Source organism: Pleurodeles waltl, chromosome 4_1 (assembly GCF_031143425.1).
Source record: "Pleurodeles waltl isolate 20211129_DDA chromosome 4_1, aPleWal1.hap1.20221129, whole genome shotgun sequence".
In the NCBI taxonomy this organism is placed as follows: Eukaryota; Metazoa; Chordata; class Amphibia; order Caudata; family Salamandridae; genus Pleurodeles; species Pleurodeles waltl.
Window position 1 is genome coordinate 464,270,201 of NC_090442.1, and position 19,599 is coordinate 464,289,799.

Sequence of the window (19,599 nt, forward strand, 5' to 3'; positions counted from 1 at the left end):
CACCCCCCTTATAAACCTAAACTAAAACCCCGCCCCCACTTACCTCCTGTCCAATCAGGCGCCTTGCGCGCCACTTCCCCTGTCCCGAATCAACCCGCGGAGAGACTAGACTGCGTCTCTCTCTCCGCGGGTCCCTTCAAAGTCGCAATAGCGTGTACTCATATTTCTTAACAAAACACCGATATCTACACTATGCCTGCCTCTGTAATAATAAAAATAAGTTATGGAGAAATGCACATCAATGGGAGGTTAGGTCCCCCGGTGCCTTGCATAAATTCTAATACCAAAAAATATATTGGGTAGCGTGTCAAGGTGGTGGTTTTCAACTCACCGTGTAATTCATGTAGAACCGTGATCAAAACCGCATTCAAAACTGCCGCTATATTGGGGAGTGAACTTCTTCGGCTCGGTGTTGTTAAGTATACTTCGAGTTGAGAACATCAACAAAGGACTCGATGTGAATGCGTGGACGGGTGACATCATAGTTAAATGGTGGTGACCAGGTGCTAAACTACATATTGTACAATTACGATAGGGTGACTCGGCGTCCCTGACAGGAGCGTGAACTGAACCTAACTGAAACTAGATGCCACGATAAAATACCCCATGCAGTTGCGAGAAAAGTTGTGATATGTGTTAATGAGCCAATTACTACAATAAATACATAACCGTGGAAGTAACCTCAAACCCAGGTTAAACCACCACACATCATGATATCTATATAATCAGAATCTAAAACAAAATATACAGCTATATCAGGTAAATGTCTGTCACAAATGACCGAAATCGAAGCCCAACAGAGTTCAAATCGATTGATGATATCTCATAATCCCACGAGTCTCTATCATGATGAATGCATGCCCTTGTCCACTTCTTTAAATAATGCAAATAAAATTCACAACAAACAACTGAATTCAAAACGATCATTCAAACCATTAGGGACTAGCGTATCAAGTCTCTTGGTCCAGTATGTCTCTCTTTGAAGTAGGTACTTATTGTCTAATCCTTCACGTAATCGTACCACTTCTAATACTAGGAATCGCAACTGACTAACGTTATGTCCACATGCCGTGAAGGCCACTGATGATTTTGCGGTTTTTGTGCGAATGTTACTTTTGTGTTGATTGACTGAACTTTGATCTTCTGCTCGGTTTCCCAATGTAAGCTAGGGACATCTTAGAAGATACACAACATTTTTAGAGTCGCATCTAGCAGTAGTATATAACGCAAACTTGGTGCCTTTCAATGGATGGGTAACATAATTTCCTTTGATGATGTTATTGCAGTTCTTGAGGTTTAAGCATGGGAGTTTTTTGGCTTCCAACAGCTCATTAAGGTTTTTTCCCCCTCTCATAAGCATGTCATGCACTTGATGCACAGAAAAAGAAACCTAGAAAAACCCACACAAGACCCCCCTTCCACTTCTTGCTAATTTTTACTGATACCGCCCCTCCCCACAGCTCTGCTGTCCCTCCACCCATTGTCCCCCCACTCACCCTCCTTACCTTTTGTGGGGGGATTAGCCCTCCGTCCCCCCAAGGTAGTCGCCCCTCAACAAGTATCACCTTATTAAACTCTTGTCGTAGTTGGACTCTCACTCTCTAGCCAGACTGCTAGTTTAGGGATGGCAGTACTTCTGTTTGTAGGTGTTAGACTTGGCATCATTAGCATGGTCTCCCCTAACATTTTGCCTATACTTCCCAGGTGGCTTGTGTGTGCTGGACTCCATTTTTGCTGTTTTGTTTGCTCCGGACACTTTACCACTGCTGACCAGTGCTAAATTGTAAGTGTTACCTGTATAAATTGTATTTGTACATTGGCTTATCCATGATTGGAATATTTGATTTACTAATAATTCCCTAGTAAGGTGCACTCGAGGTGCCCAGGGCCTGTAAATCAAACACTACTTGTGGGCCTGCAGCACTGGTTGTGCCACTCACATTAGTAGCTCTGTAAACATGGCTCAGACCTGCCACTGTAGTGTCTGTGAGTGCAGTTTTGAACTGCCAATTCGACTTGGCAAGTGTACCCACTTGCCAGGCCTAAATCTTCCCTTTTTATCCATGTAAGGCACCCCTATGTTAGGCCTTAGGTAGGCCTATGGGCAGGGTGCAGTGTATGTTAAAGGCGGGACATGTACTTATGTGTCCTGACAGTGAAATACTGCCAAATTCGGTTTTCACTGTTGCAAGGCCTAGCTCTCTCTTAGGTTAACATGGGGACTGCCTTTAAGTATTATTAAAACACAGATTCCCTTTGGGAGCAGATAGACCTATGGAGCTTGGGGTCTCTGAACTCACAATTTAAAAATACACCTTTTAGTGAAGTTAGTTTTTAGATTGTGTTTTTGAAAATGTAACTTTTAGAAAATAGGCATTTTCTTGCTTAAACCATTCTGTGACTCTGCTTGTTTGTGGATTCCCTGTCTGGGTCAGTTTGACGGTTGGACTGTTTGCAACTCTCCTCTAGACAGTGACACAAAGGGAGCTGGGGTGTAACCTGCATATACTGATGGGCCATCTGGGCTAAGGGGAGGGGAGGAGTGGTCATTTACACCTGAAAGGGCTGTGCCTGCCCTCAGACAATGCAGACTCCAACCCCCAGTGTGTGTCTGGGGCCTGGCAGGATCTTGTAACAACAGAGACTTCTCTTTGAAGTAGGCCTACTTCAAAGGCAGAAAGAAGTATAAGGAGAGGACCCCAAACCCTTGAAAATTAGAACCAAGAGGAACCTCTGCCAAGGAGAAGAGCTGGAAGCTGGAGGAGAAGTACCGTCCTTTTGCCTGTGATTGTAGTTTGCTGGGTTGGCCTGCAGTAGCTGCTTCTGCCTGAGAGAGGACAAAGACTGACTTTTGTGTGACATCCCACTGGTGAAGAATATCCAAGGGCTTGAACTGAGCTTGTCTCCTTTTGTTGAAGTTTCCGGTACATCAAAGACTTATCTCTGCCCGCACTTGGGCTTTCTGCTGAGAGTCATGTCTGCCAAGTGGTGCCCTAACCTGCCTCCGGGCCCTTGAAAGGTGCAGCTGGGGGAAAAGGACCGAAATCCACGCAAAAACCACCATGCGGGGAAGCTTTCGACACACCACCCGCCTTGCCGCTGAAAAACGACGCGTCACCGGTTTCGCGGCTAACATCTATGCTCCACCTGCATCGCGGCTGGAGGATCAACCAAACGTAGCTAGAGAAACGACGCGCAACACCCGCAGCAGCTGCTGTTAACAACGCAAGCCCCCAGTCCATGCAGTTTCTTAACACCGTGCAACCGGATTTTAACACAACATCGCTGGGCATGGAAAATCAACGCAAAGCCTGCCCGGACCAGAGGTACCCATTCGGATCGGAGCATCACTCTCTTGTGGGAGGGAAGAAATGACACACGCCAACCCGACCGGAGGAGGAATGACGCATGTTCTGGCTTGCGAGTGAGAAATCGACGCATCGCTGGCCTTTTCTGATGCACATTCACCCATGTGGCTTTATTTTGATGCTACCCAGGTACTTTTGTATGCTAACGACATTATCACTGTTTTCTAAAGGATTTAAGACTCTTTTTTCTTTTTAAGTTCATAACTTGACTTATGTATGTTGGATTTTTGGTGTTTTGGTCTTGTTTTGTTTAGATAAATATTACCTATTTTTCTAAACTTGTTTTGTGTCATTTTGTAGTGTTTTCACTAAGTTACTGTGTGTGTTGGTACAAATACTTTACACCTTGCTTCTGAAGTTAAGCTTGCCTGCTCGTGCCAAGCTACCAAGGGGGTGAGTGGGGGTTAACTGAGGGTGATTCTCCTTTACCCCGACTAGAGTGAGGGACCTTGCTTGGACAGGGGGTAACGTGGCACAGGCTTGCAAGCCAAAGGCTAAGCTGACTGCTGCTTCCCATGGGGAAACTAAAATGGATTCACCACACTCTTTGCTTCTCATGGAACCCTCCACCCCCTTAGGCTCTCATTTTTTTTTGTAGAAGAAAGAGAACTACACAGAAAAAAAATCATCACATTTCAAAACATATAATCCCTTTAAAGCAACAGGTAGATCTAGCTAAAATTCTAGTACATAACCCCCCACCTGTTCTAGGCCTTGTCATAACTGTTATAAAAAAATATCCATTACCTATGTCAATTGCACAGCTAAAGTTGAATGTCCCACTACATCATTGTTAGATTACACATCCCACCAATTCCCCATCCCCTTTAGCTGTCACAAGACTATATAAAAGATTAACTTGGTGCCAAGTCCCAAAAGGGTGACCAGATCTTCCTGCCCTTTTTGAGCACCCCTTGGTCTCTCTTGACATAAATTACTCTCTCCAAATTAAAATTCACCAAGAGCTGGGCAAACCATTGTTGTAAGGTGTGGGCGTCCATATTGAGCCAACTCGATGCTATACAGAGTTGAGCCACCTCCATAGCTATAAAAAATTAAACTTCTGTGCGTCAGCTGGAACCTTGTCACCACCAATTCCTAGGATGATAAGAAGTGGGGTTAGCTCGATTTTTTAGATTGAGGCTAACATACAAAAACTTAGAGATCCCACCCAAGGAATCATGCAAATCCCAAACATGTGTACAGCATCCGCTTTTAAATATTGGCACTTAGGACATGTAATACCCTCTGTTTTACCCCAGCTCGCAATTTTTCAAGTAGTATAATATAAATCAAAAATTGATTTATAATGCTGTGCCTGTAAATTAGCAGAAATGAAAAACATTTGCCCTAATTCCAAATAGTCCAAAAAGACCCAAACCGAAGCCCCAAGAACATCTTGCCACTTCTCACAATATTTACAAATATCGTCAGATTTATGTGAGCTCATTATACCATAGAGCTCACTGATTGTACTAGCCTCTTTGAGCACCAACAGATCTACTATCGTGCACCTCTGGAAACCATTGGCCCCACCCACCTTTCAACTCAAATAGTCTCTGATTTGTAAATACTTGAAGAAATCTTTGGTGGGGATCCCAAACTTGTCTTGTAGTGCTGCAAAAGAGACAATACCTTCCTTAGTCCCCCAGACTACTAATGCCATGGGCCACCCAGTTAGTCATCTGATATTCCCTAAAAATGTCTGGCAAATATAAATTATCCCAGATTGATAATTAATAGTGAAGTCTCCCACTCCACAGTTTCTTACAATTCTAAGCTTAAACCTTATGAGCCCCCAGAAGCACCTTAAATTGAGCTTTCTTAAAGTAGCTAGACTCCAGTAGTCTCAGTAGGCTACCCCTGGTGGTGTTCCCAGGCATGAGTGCATAAATCGAGAGTATTAACTGTTCGTCTCCCAAACCAGTAAATAGGGGCCCCATATGCTGAAGAGCGGTGGCCCAATAATATAATTTAAAATCTGGAACTGCCCATTCCCCTCTCCCTCTGGGAAAAGCCAAGTACTTGAGAGCTCTTCTGGGCTTAGCATACACCCAGATGAACCGTGTCACCAGTCTGTTCATGGACAAGAACCAACAGTTCATGATCTCAAGAGGGAGGACCAAAAAAAGTAGAGAAATTAAGGCAGTAAAATAATTTTAATAATATTTGCATCTCCCCATAATTGTGAGATGAAGATTATTCAACCTAGTTAGGTGCCTACTGGCCTTTTTCAAAATTGGACCAAAACTCGCCTCAACCAGCCTGTCTAGGTCTGCCGTTATTGTCACACCCAGATATGTTGCTTCTTTTGTTACCCGGTCATCTTGTAGCCCAACTAAATGAGTGCAAATTACCTGAGTCTTGCCTTGATTAAGCAGGTAGCCAGAAAACTGACCAAAAAATTGTGCTACCCCATCTAAATTGGTGTGAGCTTCCTCCGGGTTCGGAGTTACTACAACCACATAGTCCGCATACGCAAGAGCTTTGGTATCAAAACCATGACACTGAATGGGGGCTATCCCAGGGACTTCTGCAGTTTTACGAATGAAGGGATCAATATATAATGCAAATAGGAACGTGGAACAGGGGCATCCATGCCTGGTACCTCTTTGAATCCAGATTTTATTGGACGGCCCTCCACGTATTAAAACCGTAGCTCTTGGTTTCTGATACAGGGCCAGCAAACCCTATCCTGTACCACCCTACAATGTACCAAAGGTGGGCCCAGCTAACCCTATCCAACGACTTTCTGTGTCGAGTAAAATTAAGGCCATCGGTAATCCTGCCACTGATACTACATCAAAAAGGGATATTACACGGCAAATGTGATCTGTGTTATCTCTCCCTGGGATAAAGCTGTGCTGCCACGGAGATACAAGTTTACCAATAACCAAACTTAACTACATGGCCAAAATTTTAAAGTATAATTTTTTGTCACTGTTAATTAATGTAATAGGCGATACGACCTAGGATTTTCTGGTGGTTTGCCTTTCTTAGGAAAAACAGTTATAATAGTTCAATCCCATTAGTCCGGAAGGCTACACCCATTTTGCACTGAACAAAATGTAATCAGTAAGTCTGTCTGAAGCAATGGGAAAAAAGTTGTATAAACTTCCAGTGGTATATTATCTGTTCCCACTGCCTTCCTTGAGGGGCAATCCCTTAATGCTGCCTGCAGCTCTTCCAAGGTTAGTGGTGCCTCTAAAAGCAACCGGTCCTCGTCTCCCTGGTTTAAAAAGAAATAGAGTAAAAATTTACAAAGACTTGCCCAAGGGTAATCTGCCCCATCATCATCCTTTTTATACAGTCTCTCATAATACCTCTTAAACACCTCTCTTACACCATTATCGTCTGCCACTCTTTCCCCGTTTGAATTAGTTACCTCTCTGATTTCCCCATGTGAACCCCTTTGCCTACCCGTTAGTGCTAGCTGGTGCCCCACCAGCTCACTATACTCCAGGGCCAGGAGGCACTGCTACTGTCACTACACTCAGCCACAACAGTGTCCTCTGCTCCACTGACCATTCTCCCTCTACTCAGCCATTGAACTGTACTCACCTGAGAGGATGACATCTGTTTAGAGTGTAGTAGTACTTGGAGTTACATGGCTGTAGATCCCAGGAGGGCCAGTCTCTAAAACTCCAATCACCAGGCCAGTGTCCATATGCCATTGTGCATCTGTCTGTGGACTCACAAATGAAGTTTACCCACCTGGGAGGGACCAAGATACAGATCATGGTATTCTCTTTGATGTGGGTACCACCTAGATCTATCTTGATCAGCTATGCCAAAATGAAAATATTGTGGACTGTAAGGATAGCTCAACCTGTGTGCAAAACAAATCTGAGGGATGAAAGGCCCCAGTATGCCTCATATGAATGATATTGGCAGCAGACACATTCATAGTGTATTGACTACATGATGACAACTATCATATATATAACAAGGTTCTGGGTCTGCCTGCATACCAGTCACCTAGTTCTAAAATGACCCAAACCACATCCTGCCCAGCCACTGTTTAGCCTGCTCTGTTGGCAATAAATACATCCATGACCATGCTTCCAAGTGCTAATAAACTCAGACATTCTGAAGCTAGTTGACTGAAATGGAAGTGTTATCTTACTCAAGTATAAGGTCAATACAACTGTGAACCTGTCACATAAGGGACATGTGAAAATCCAATGTGTACATGGCCTTAGCCAAATGTCACTGTTAACTATTGGAAGTAGATGTCACAGTACAACCTTTAACATTGTATTTCTCAAATCAACAGGTCTAGCTGCCACTGCAATACCACGACCACTGAAGAGACCACTGAAGAGAATGGCCCTACCTCCATGGATGAAGCCCTCGTGAGGATACCACTCCTCGACATGTGGACATTGAGGATGGTTCTGGCCCATCCAGACAACCTGGTCAGATGACACCAGTGAGCCTCACCATGACCGCTTCGACTCCTCACAGCCCTGTTGCTTCAACATCTCAGGCAACCAGTCACCACCAAACCAGTGTCCCAAGGACAGTTTTCAGACATCTTGTACCCCCCAGTCCAGGATCCTCAGTCACAGCAAAACACCTCTGACAATGATAGTCCTGGAATGAGTGGTAAGGGGCAAGCTGTGCCAAGGGTGCAGACACATGGGGCTAGGGTACGTGGGAGAGATGGTGTGGGCCTATGACATAAGGCTGCTAGGGTTGATCCTGGCCCGGACACCATCAGCCAAGTCTTGGGAGCCTACTAACAATTCCAAAGTGTGATGGGGCAGGTACTTGCCGAACTCAGGAAGATGAAGCAGCAGCAAAGGGACGTTCATCTAGAAGTCATGAAACAGTGGGAGGCCTCCAACACCATCCTGGCCTCCCTAACAGGGGTGTTCATGGAGATCAATAGTACCTCTTTCTGAAGGAACTCCTTTGTGTGCCACAGATTTACTCATTTGAATGTTCTCTAACCACTTCTCATTTTTCCTGGTATTAGGACTCTGGACTTTGGGCTTTAAATGTTGTGGCATCTACTCATTTGATTTCATCCACCATGACTGATCACTTCACTTTACTTTTTTGTTGAGTCTCACATTTTTTCAAGATTTTGAGATGTTGAATTGTAAACCCATGTGATGTACATGAGGAAGACGCAAGATGGTAATGGAAGGAATGTCTCAGATAATGTCATGCTGAGGACAATTAGCAACACAATGACACAAGCGTCTTGTCACACAGAACATTTTATTGCACAGTACAGCACATAGGCTGTTAAAATGATTGGACTGTCATAGCCAAGATTGGCTGAACCATATTAAGTCAGGGTAGATACCCTAAAGCTACAGCTCCCCTAACCAAAGAAGAAAGGGCTTTGTCAGACCTTGTCCCGTAAAATAGGCTAACAGTTTAGTGGATATTGTCACAATCTTGACCCTTATCACACACCAAAACCATGTCTGCCAAATTAACATACGCCATTGGACAGACAGAGAGCAGTACAATAGAACTCTGAACATAGGTCCATCCTATTACAATGACCAAGCATCTGGTGGCATGATACAAACCTATGTCAGTGTTGTGGCGCAGACACTCTGGCCTGCAACGAGAAAATACATCGACAGCTACAAAAAGGTCATACAGGATAATTTTCCACACAATGTGATGGGATAATGCATGGATTGCACTGGATGACATGTTTCAAGGACAGATGATCGCACACATGAGAGAACTGGACTAACATCACATTAAACAAGTGTATTGTGCACTTCAGAATTCCATCCACACACTGTCCAAGCTGCTTTGGCCAGGACTCATACATCCCATATCTGTGACCAACATTACCTGGATCAATCCATGTCCACTTCATATGTCAGAACAGCAACAGCTACATGATAATGTCATAACTCTGAAATGCCCACATGAGGATGACACGATGAAGAGACGTGGATAAAACACAATACAATGAGTTTAGGCTTTAAAAATCATATATATGACCCACACCTTATATCACAACAGACTTTAGTAGATACGCTCACATTGCAATGAGACTGACACAAACAAAGCAGATCATCAAGTTAGTAACATTTACAAGTCTTACTTAGCAAACAAACCTTCGCTGTATTCTACATAGCATGAGATCCCTTGTCTATTAGATGAAAATACCCTAACCAACACATCCTGACACATACAGTTCCCCATACAGTTACACTAATCACATAGCATTACATACTTACACTCATGTGAAGTAGTGATTACTGAAATCACCCCACAAGTCCTCACCTTCCTCTTCATCACTGTCATCCTCACTTGGCATTTCAGGATTATCATACGGTGGCACTGATAGCTCCCTCATCTGGAATATATGGGTTCTATCTCCTCAGGCAAATGTTGTGGAGCATGCAGCAGGCCACAATGATCCTTCATACTTTTTCGGTGAGTAGAGGAGGGCTCCACCTGTCTTGTCCAGACACCTAAATCTTCTTTCAGGAGCCCGAAAGCCCGCTCCACAACACACCGTGTTCTTCCATGGGCTTCATTGAAGCAGACTTCCCATTGCATTGTTGGGTTCCTTACTTGTGTCAACAACCATGGATGGTTTGGGTATGCAGAGTCCCCTGTAATGGAACATTGGAATGGAATGGTACATATGCGCCACTATGAATCCCTCTCATCTGAATTTTTGCAGCAGACATTGCATACGAACAAACATGACATATGTGGCTTACCAACCAGCCATGCCCTCTCTGGGTACAGTTGTGATTTCAGCTGGGGACTGTTCCGCATAATGAAAGCATCATGGATTGAACCCGGAAAATTAGCACAGACCTATGAATTGTAGTGGTCCACCAAACAAACAACTTGGACATTGATGGAATGGAAGTTCTTCCTGTTCCGATACACTTGTTCACTGCCATGCGGAGGGACCAAGACAACATGTGTACTAATAATGGCTCCCACAACATGTGGTTTGTGTGCAAAACCATAGAGGTCAACCTTCACATGGACAAAATCCTCACACTGAGGAAACCGGATGTAGCTGTCCAGGTGTTTCAACATTGCTGAGAGTACATCCTTCAAAACAAGAACTGATCATAGGCTGGGACATCCCTGCAGATAGGGCCACTGTATTTTAGGAAATCCATGTGGCCAGGAAGTGCAACACTGCCATAACGTGAGAAATGGGTGGTATGTTATTTGGAAAATGAATGGCGGGCATCAGATCTGGCTCCAACTGATGACAGAGATCCACAATTATTTGCTTATTCAGACGGTAGACCTGGATAATGTGTCTTTCTTCTATGGCCTGAAGGTCTGGCAGTGGCTAGTAGACAGGAGAATTACTGATACCTTTCCTCCCTGGGTACTCATGTAGGACAAGTAATGAGTTTAGCCATCATTCAATTTATCCCTTGCATCATACATAATGCATGGCAATGACAAACTGTGACAAGGCATGTCATAAATTGAGGACATGATACACAGTACACATCACCACAGTCAATTACACATAATTAACATGTTCCCACCTTGCTTTGCCACAAATGTGTACACATCATTTATCTGGACAGCAACAATTTGTACATGAAACTTGCCACTCGGACTTTAACTTCATGTCTCAAGACTTAAAATGACGTGTGCTGGGGGGCAGCAGCGCCCCAAAGCAAGTTGCCATATGTGCCTAGCAATGTTCAAAACTGGTGTCAAAGTTGAAGGACCGACATGACAGGACAAGACAAGCACTCATCATTGGTATAAACACAATTTTTGGAGTTGGGATGCATTTTTCTTAGCCATATACCGCATAATATGCCTCTAAAATGGCGGGTGCCTGACCTACTCCACTGGACACTAGGAACCGTCCGTGACCGCCGGCGGAAGTCGTCATGGCGATTTCAACCGTGGCGGATGCAGCTGTAGGCTAATGTTGTTGCCACTGGAGGTTGCAAGGCCAATGGCTTTGTCCGCCAGTGGTGATGGCCGTGTACATGGTGGACGTGATCAACATGTTCTGAAAAATCCCTCACTTGACTCCTGACACAGCTGCTAGCAAGACCTCTATGACCTGAGCTGCTGTGTACCGCCTCTGGGAGCAATTATGCCATGTCCAACAGGTGATAGGGTCCTAGTCTTCTCCCTAGAGGAGCTGGAGAAGCCAGTGGAGGAAGTCCTACCACTGTATGAAGATCTTTATGGTGCACCAGAGGAGCAGGTAAGTGCCTAATGTCCAGCTTTTTTCATTGTATTTCACCATATTTTCCCTCCTCACAGGCTAGATTGTGTTCATGTGTGCCAGAATGTAACGTCAAAGCCATGGAGGTGCAGTCGGTGTGGCATCAATGGGAGAGTCAATGTGCTTGTAACTGTGTTCATTGCCAGATGTCGAGTCCTTAGACTTTGGTGTCTGTGTGTTTTGAGTGTACCCTGTAGTACCTTATGTTGGATGTACAAAAATAGGTGAGGTGACATCACAGCCATCCCCATACATTACTTGACACATGGATGTTGCCAATGTGAGACCAAATGTGTTTTCATGACAGCATGAGCTGTGTATGCATGTTGTATGAGTTGGGTATGTATAAAGTGAGCTATGTGTATGTTTCCATGGAGATTTCAAACCACATCTGGCTTTACTAAACTCTTGTTCTGAAGGTATATCCTGACTCACCCTGCCCTTCAGGTTGCCACATACATGCCACATGCCAAATTGCTGTTGGCTACATGATGTACTGTCATGCATGAAAGTGATCGGAATGGAGTTTCATGTAGGTTTTGTCTGCTCAGCCTGCAGAGACCAGGGCCTGTCAATGTATCTGCCAGGATGGGTCAAACTGTAGGCTGGTGTTGAGGTATTTTGACTATGCAACTGTGACACAGTGGCCACTCCCAGTATCCCAGTATACCATGTTATATGAAGCAATCTAGGGTCTGTGCTAAAATTAAGCTTATTGATGTTATTTCCCTGATGAGTATGTAAATGGTTTTAGTAGAGAGACAATGACCTGTGATTAATTTGCTCTTGGCATCACTGTCAATGTGTGTCCCTGACCCCTGACATATCGAACCTGACCTCAATGTTGTTCCTTTCAATGACACATGTGAGGCCTATCGGAGTGTCATTGATACTACCTCCTTGACTCTGCCATAGTCCTGTTGTCATCATCATACAGGTCAAATTTGTCCTATGCAGGCTTATTGTATAAATGGTAGTCCCACAGTGTAGACAGTGTGATAAATCCTAGGATAGGTGACTCATTTGTTTGGTGACATTGCACAGTATGGACAATGAATGCTTTTATTGTTTGGATGCCATCTCTGTAGGATGGACACATATGTTGAGAAGCATGTGATGTGGCACAGGTACATGATATAGAACCCCACCCCTGAGGTGGCAATAGTATTCATTGTTAGTCCACATGCCCACACATGGACAGGTTAAACACCTTCTGTACCCATCATGCCAGTCCCTTCATTGTTAACCATGTGTGGTGTCTGAATTTATGTCCTGGCAGTAGCCCATAGTAAATGTTGGTAGAAAACCATCCTCCCTGAGTGCGAGTGATTTGATACATTAATGCCCATGGAGCCTACCTTACAGAAGCCACAGAGTTGTGATGTGTCCCATACTTCTTCAGATCTTAGTCAGATTGCTAGAGCATGTCACACAAGATGTCAGTTGCCCCACTTAGTCAGTGAAGGCCCTGAACACGGTGGTGGGTTGGTTTGCACATTGTCCATGTGCTCAGTGGCTGATATGTGGCACACTTGGGCAGTTTGGCCAAAAAAGAATGTTCACATCTTCATGTACTGACACGTATGTGACTCAGCCATTTGGATGGGACTTGTGGACATAATTCTTGTCTTGTCTTTTGCATCCATGCAGGTCAATGCCCATCAGAAGAAAAGGATTGGGAGAGCCATTGCCAAGAAGAATCTGACCCTGGGGGTCTACAGCCAATGGAGCGCCCGCTGCAGAAAGAAGTGGGAGGACCTGAGATGCTGGGCCCGGAAGATCACAGAGGCCCAGCTGGGGCTGTCCTCCCAACGTGGGCGGGGTGCCCATCGGACTATGACCCCCCTAATGACCTGCATTATGGTGGTGGATGGGTTCCTACCTGGAACTGGATGAGTGGTTGAGGGCAGCACAGCAGCCACAAGAGGGTGAGTAGACAGCATTTTCCTTCCTGTCACATTGCCAGAGTGACTGAGTGGAGTACTGACTCCACCTGACAATTAGGGATGAGCCATGTATCACACAGTAAATGGAAGATTGTTTGTGTTGACATGTCATGTGTCTCAAACTGATGTACCTTGCCTTCTGAACCCGGGATCTGGTACAAATCTGGGGGGAATCGTCAAACATCTTTCTCTGTAGGGACCACAAATGGATGTGTACAGTGAACATTCATTTACTTTTTGTTGTTGCACTGAGTGTAATTTCTGACCCACAGGTCACTTCCCCTGGAAGTTACAAACAAAAGGCAAGTGAGTTGTGGATCGCTGTCCTCTGCCATGAGTCTGGGCATATGTGTATGTAGACATCTGCCACCCAGAAGCAAGTTATCTTCAGTGTATGATGGGTGCTGGTGCCTCACTGCAGTCTGTGATGTGTTTCTGCCCAGCATAGATGTGCCATGGCTTACATGGCTAATGGTCGGCAGATGTAACAAACTACTTTCCCTTGGTAAGTGGGGAATGTTCATTGAGTAGAATTATGTTCCACGATTGTAGCCAACATTCCTTGTGCTTACATGTCAGCATGCATTTTTTTCTCTTTAGGAAACATCCTAAGTCTGCAATTTCATGCATGTTCTACCCATAATGATGGGATGATCTCTGTATTCTTTCAAATATATATGCATGGAAAACAGTAGAATAGTATGTGTGCGATGTTGGACCATTTCATGTTGTCCCACAGACAGAACTGTGTCAGCATTGTTTATTGTCTGACAGATACCTTCATGCGTCATAGTATGTCATTTGTCATGTAGAACTGCAGTAGCAATGAGGGAAATGACAGGTAGGCCCAGATTGTAGAACCACTCTCTGTTTATCTATATCCTTGATGTGGCATCATGTGGAAAAGTGCACTACACATGTTTAAATATTGAGAATTGTTCCCTGACTGTTGTCATGCACCATTGAGTGTATTGCAGTGATTTTGACATCACATGTTTGGGTTCAGGCACTCATCAACAGACAGATACCAGGGTTGGCATATCTAAGACACAGATAGTGATGTTGCTTCTTAGTCGACAACAGGTTGGGGTGCTTCTATTAGTTCTTGCAAGTACTGTGTCTCTCCAACATGCAAGGGACGGATGTTTGCTACAGACACATTCAGATGAGTGTCAGACATTAGTGGTGACTATCCCGGGGCTTACTGATTCATTGTTGTGTGTATTCTGGAGACATATCTCCCTGACATGTCAAACCTGACCTCAATGTTGTTCCTTTCAATGACACATGTGAGGCCTATCGGAGTGTCATTAATACTACTTCCTTGACTCTATTGGGACAGGTGTCAGTTTTTGAGCTGTACATTGTTGAAATGTGTCAATTGTGGCATGACTATTTCCATGTCAACTACTCGAGGAAATTGCACTTTTGTATCTGAGATAGCTGGATTACATTGACATCATGTCAAATTGTTGGTACATCAGGGAAGTACAAATTAGATGTGTGCATAAACTTGTGTGTGAAATATGGAAAGATACTTTACAAAGGGCTTCTATTTTGGGGTACAAGTTTCCTGGGGTCTGCTGTATGTGGCAAAGCTGTGAGGATGGAGAAGTCACCTAGTTGTATGGTTATTGTGGTTGCAAGACTTCAGCCATGCAATTGTAGTTGTTTACAATCCTGATTTGCCTGTGGGTAACTTTGGTAATTCCAGATGGCATGCATGCATATGTTATGGCACATGAATGTGCCACTTAGGTGAAAGTTTTTGATGGAGCCTACTTGACATGATGATATTATTTGTCAATCAAAGTTGTGCTTGAAGTATTAGCATGTACATGTTATGACCCTATTTCTCATTCTTTTTGCAGCATCAGCACAGGCAGGTGAAGGAAACGGGGCACAGCCGAGTGGGGAAGCATCTAGCCACAGGGCCCCTGGTCAAGATACCACCAACACAGAGGAACCCAGTGGCCTGGAGGGTGAGGGGAGTGCCACGGGGAGATGGGATCTGCATCCTCATTATCGAATTTGTACTCCAGTGGCCCCTCCCTAGTGGTGGCAGCCCCATCAGGGACCCCCCCCCGTACCATCCTTGCCTGCCACACCTGTTCTATCACCACCCTCCCTGTTGCTCCCCACCTATTGGGCTGTGCCCCCTCACTCAAGAGGATGGGTGTCTCCTTTGCTGCAGGTACCTCTGCCCCAGCCCCTATTACACCTGTTGCCCTCAGTGATGAGGCTATTGACCTCCTGAGAAGTATCCCTGTGGGTTAGTCAGCCATTGTTAATGCCATCCAGAGATTGGCAAGTGAACTCTAACAGACTAATGCATTCCTCAAAGGCAATCATGGTGCAATGGCTGACCTACAGAGATCTTTTCAGGCTCTGGCCTCCACACTGATGGCGGCCAGTCACCCCCACCTTCTGCCCCCCTCCACCTTCCTCTTCCCAGTCTAAATCCCAACTTCCCCTACCTACCCAAAGCACACAAACAGATCCTCATGCATCCACCTCAAAAGACAAACATAGCACACACAAACGAAAGCACCACAAGACACACCGACACACACACAAACAACATCTACCTGCAGACACAGCAACAGTGACAACTTCCTCTGACACTGACGACCCCCAGCATCACACACATGACATCAAGCATACCTACAGACACCACCACAACAGTCACTGACACAGCCACCACACCCATCCTACCCGCAGTCACCACCCCAGCAGACCCTCAGATATCCACCCCAAGAACCACACCTGCATACACCACAACTGCAGACACACCTACATCCACCACATCTACCATACCTGCAGTCACCACCCAAACAGACACCCACCCACCATGGCATCCCCCAGGACCTCCGCCCCATTTTCACTAAGTAGCATATAATGGGCAAAAGAAAAAAAAAGATAACTTTCTCTATTTTTGCCCCTTGTTAGACATGGTATGCTTGGCGTGGTCTCACTTAACTTTTTGCCTCTGTTTCCCAAGTTGGTGATGTGTGCTGGACTCAGTTTTTGCTGTCTTTGTTACTCTTGGCACTTTACCACTGCTGTCCAGTGCTAAAGTGCAAGTGCTCTTATGTAAAATGTATGTGTAATTGGCTTTCCAGGATTGGCATATCTGATTTACTAGTAAGGCCCTAGTACAGTGTACTAGAGGTGCCTAGGGCCTGTAAATCAAATGCTACTAGTGGGCCCGCAGCACTGGTTGTGCCACCCACACTAGTAACCCTGTAAACATGGCTCAGACCTGCCACTGCAGTGTCTGTGTGTGCAGTTTTTAAACTGCCAATTGGACTTGGCAAATGTACCCGCTTGCCAGGCCTAAACCTTCCCTTTTCCTACATGTAAGGCATCCCTAAGGCAGGTAACCTCATCGGCAGGGTGCAGTGTATGTTTCAGGTAGGACATATACTAATGTGTTTAATATGTCCTGACAGTTAAATACTGCCAAATTCGTTTTTCACCGTGCAAGTTCTATCTCTAAATATTATTAAAGGGTATATTCCCTTTGGGAGCAGATAGAAAAATGGAGTTTAGAAGTCTCTGAACTCACAATTTAAAAATATCTTTTAGTAAAGTTTGTTTTTAAATTGGGTGTTTGAAAATGCCACTTTTAGAAAGTAGGCATTTTCTTGCTCAAACCATTCTGTGACTCCTCCTGTTTGTGGATTCCCTGTCTGGGTCAGTTTGACAGTTGGGCTGTTTGCACCTTTCCTCTAGACAGTGACACAAAGGGAGCTGGGGTGTAGGATGCATATCCTGATTAGCCACCTGTGCTGAGAGGGAGGGGAGGAGTTGTCACACACACCTGAAAGGGCTGTGCCTGCCCTCACACAATGCAGTCTCCAACCCCCTAGTGTGTGTCTGGGGCCTGGCCGGGGCACTGCTGGATCTCACAAACAAGAGAGGCTTTCCTTTGAAGTTAACCTACTTTAAAGTACAAGTAGTGGACCCAAAACCCCTGAAAATTAGATCATTTTTGGAATCAAGAGGAACCACTGCCAAAGAGAAGAGCTGAGGAGAAGTGCTGCCCCTGCCTGTGACTGCGCTTTGTTGGGCTATCCTGCAGTTGCTGCTTCTGCCTGTGAAAGGTGACAAAGACTGGACTTTGTTGTTCATTCCTGCTTGAGAAGAATCTCCAAGGGCTTGAACTGAGCTTGCCTCCTATTGTTGAAGTCTCAGGGCCATCAAATACTTCCCCTGCCTGCACCTGGACTGTCTGCTGAGACTCCTGCCCTGCCAAGTGGTGCCCTATCCAGTCCCTGGGTCCTTGAAAGGTGAAGTTGTCAAAGAAGAAATGAAAATCCACACAGAGAACGCCGTGCAGGGAAATTTACGACGCACCTTCCACAATGCGGCTGATAAACAATGAGCCGCCATCTTTGCGGCTGACATTGACGCTCCACCTGCATCGCGGCTGGGAGATCGACACATCGCGGCTGGAGAAATGGCGTGCAACACCCACTTAAGGAGGCTGATAATGATGCAAACACCACGCAGTGTGGTTTTCTAACATCGTGCGACCAGATTTTCCACGCATCGTCCCTGGGCGTCCAAGTCAATCCGACTCTGCATGGATCCGAGGTGCCCCGTCTGGAAATCAACGCATTGCTCTTTTGCGAGGGAGAAAAACAACGCATCGCGACCTGACCGGAGAAGAAATTGACGCACGGCCTCACTTGCGAGTAAGAAATCAATGCATCGCTATTCTTTTCCAACGCACGCTCGCCGGTGCGGCTTTATTTCTGACGCTAACCAGGTACTTTGCGTAACAACAGCATTCTCACTGTTTTCTAAGGATTAAGGCCCTCATTACAACCCTGGCGGTTGGTGGTAAAGCAGCGGTAACACCGCCAACAAGCTAGCGGTGAAAAAAATGGAATTATGACCATGGTGGAAACTGCTCACACAGCCAGCCACTTTAACACACACCGACCACCACGGCGGTAGCAACAAGCACCGCAGTGGGAACCGCCAACAGCCAGGCGAAAGACAATGTACCGGCCACCGTATTACAACCGGCCTATCCGCTACCTTTTCTGGGGCGGTACCAATGACATCAAAAGCACGGCGGAAACAAAACACAGAAGGGAAACAACTCCCCTCTGGACACTCAGGGAAGAACCACGCCGCCAAGGAGCCCGAACTGCAGGTGTTCCTGATCCTGGTCTACCTCCTCCTACACCATGAATGCCAACGCCAGCGAAGACGACCACGGTGATTACTGCCGCCTAGCACACAAGGGAGGTGGGGAGGAAAAAGAGAGTGACACACACATGCAACACGCAACACCCCTACCCCCACCCCACTCCCAACACCATAAACACAACCAGATGCAGTAACATTACATATTCACCCTGTACCGCTCAGGAATAATGCAAGGACAAAAGGAAGTGATTAAAGTGAGTGTAATAAGATAAAATACTAGAAATACATTCTCAAAAATCAAAACGGTATATACATATATACAAATGGAGGGACACTGCCCAGTCCACAATGTCCGTGGGCCACAAGGACACATCATGTAGGCCAAGGCCCCACTTGATCCAGCACCAACACGGAGAGAACACTGCAGGGGCATCAGTTCGAACATACACAGGCCCTTCAGGGGGACGGGGAACGAGGTCACCTCAGCCGGAAGATGGTACAACACCACTGGTCCTGGAGGGGGCAAAATGCCCTGTGCCATGTCCTGGGGAGTGCAAAGCCACAGTCTCTCAAGTGGGTGGTTTGCCCACTGCTTGGTCCTGGGGAGTGCACGGCCACAGTCTCTCAAGTGGGTGGTTTGCCCACTGATTGGTCCTGGGGAGTGCAAAGCCACAGTCCCTAAAGTGGATGGTTTGTCCACTGCTCGGTCCTGGGGAGTGCAAAGCCACAGTCTCTGTACTGGGCAGTTTGCCCACTGCTTGGTCACAGGGAGTGCAAGTGAATGGCTTCTCCACTGGTTATGCAGGGGGCTTTGTGCCTAGTGTGCTTCATCCTGGCAAGGAGGTGGTGAGTGGATGCCTTCTTCCACTGGTTCTGGAGGGGGCTTTGTTGCCAGTGTGCTGTATCC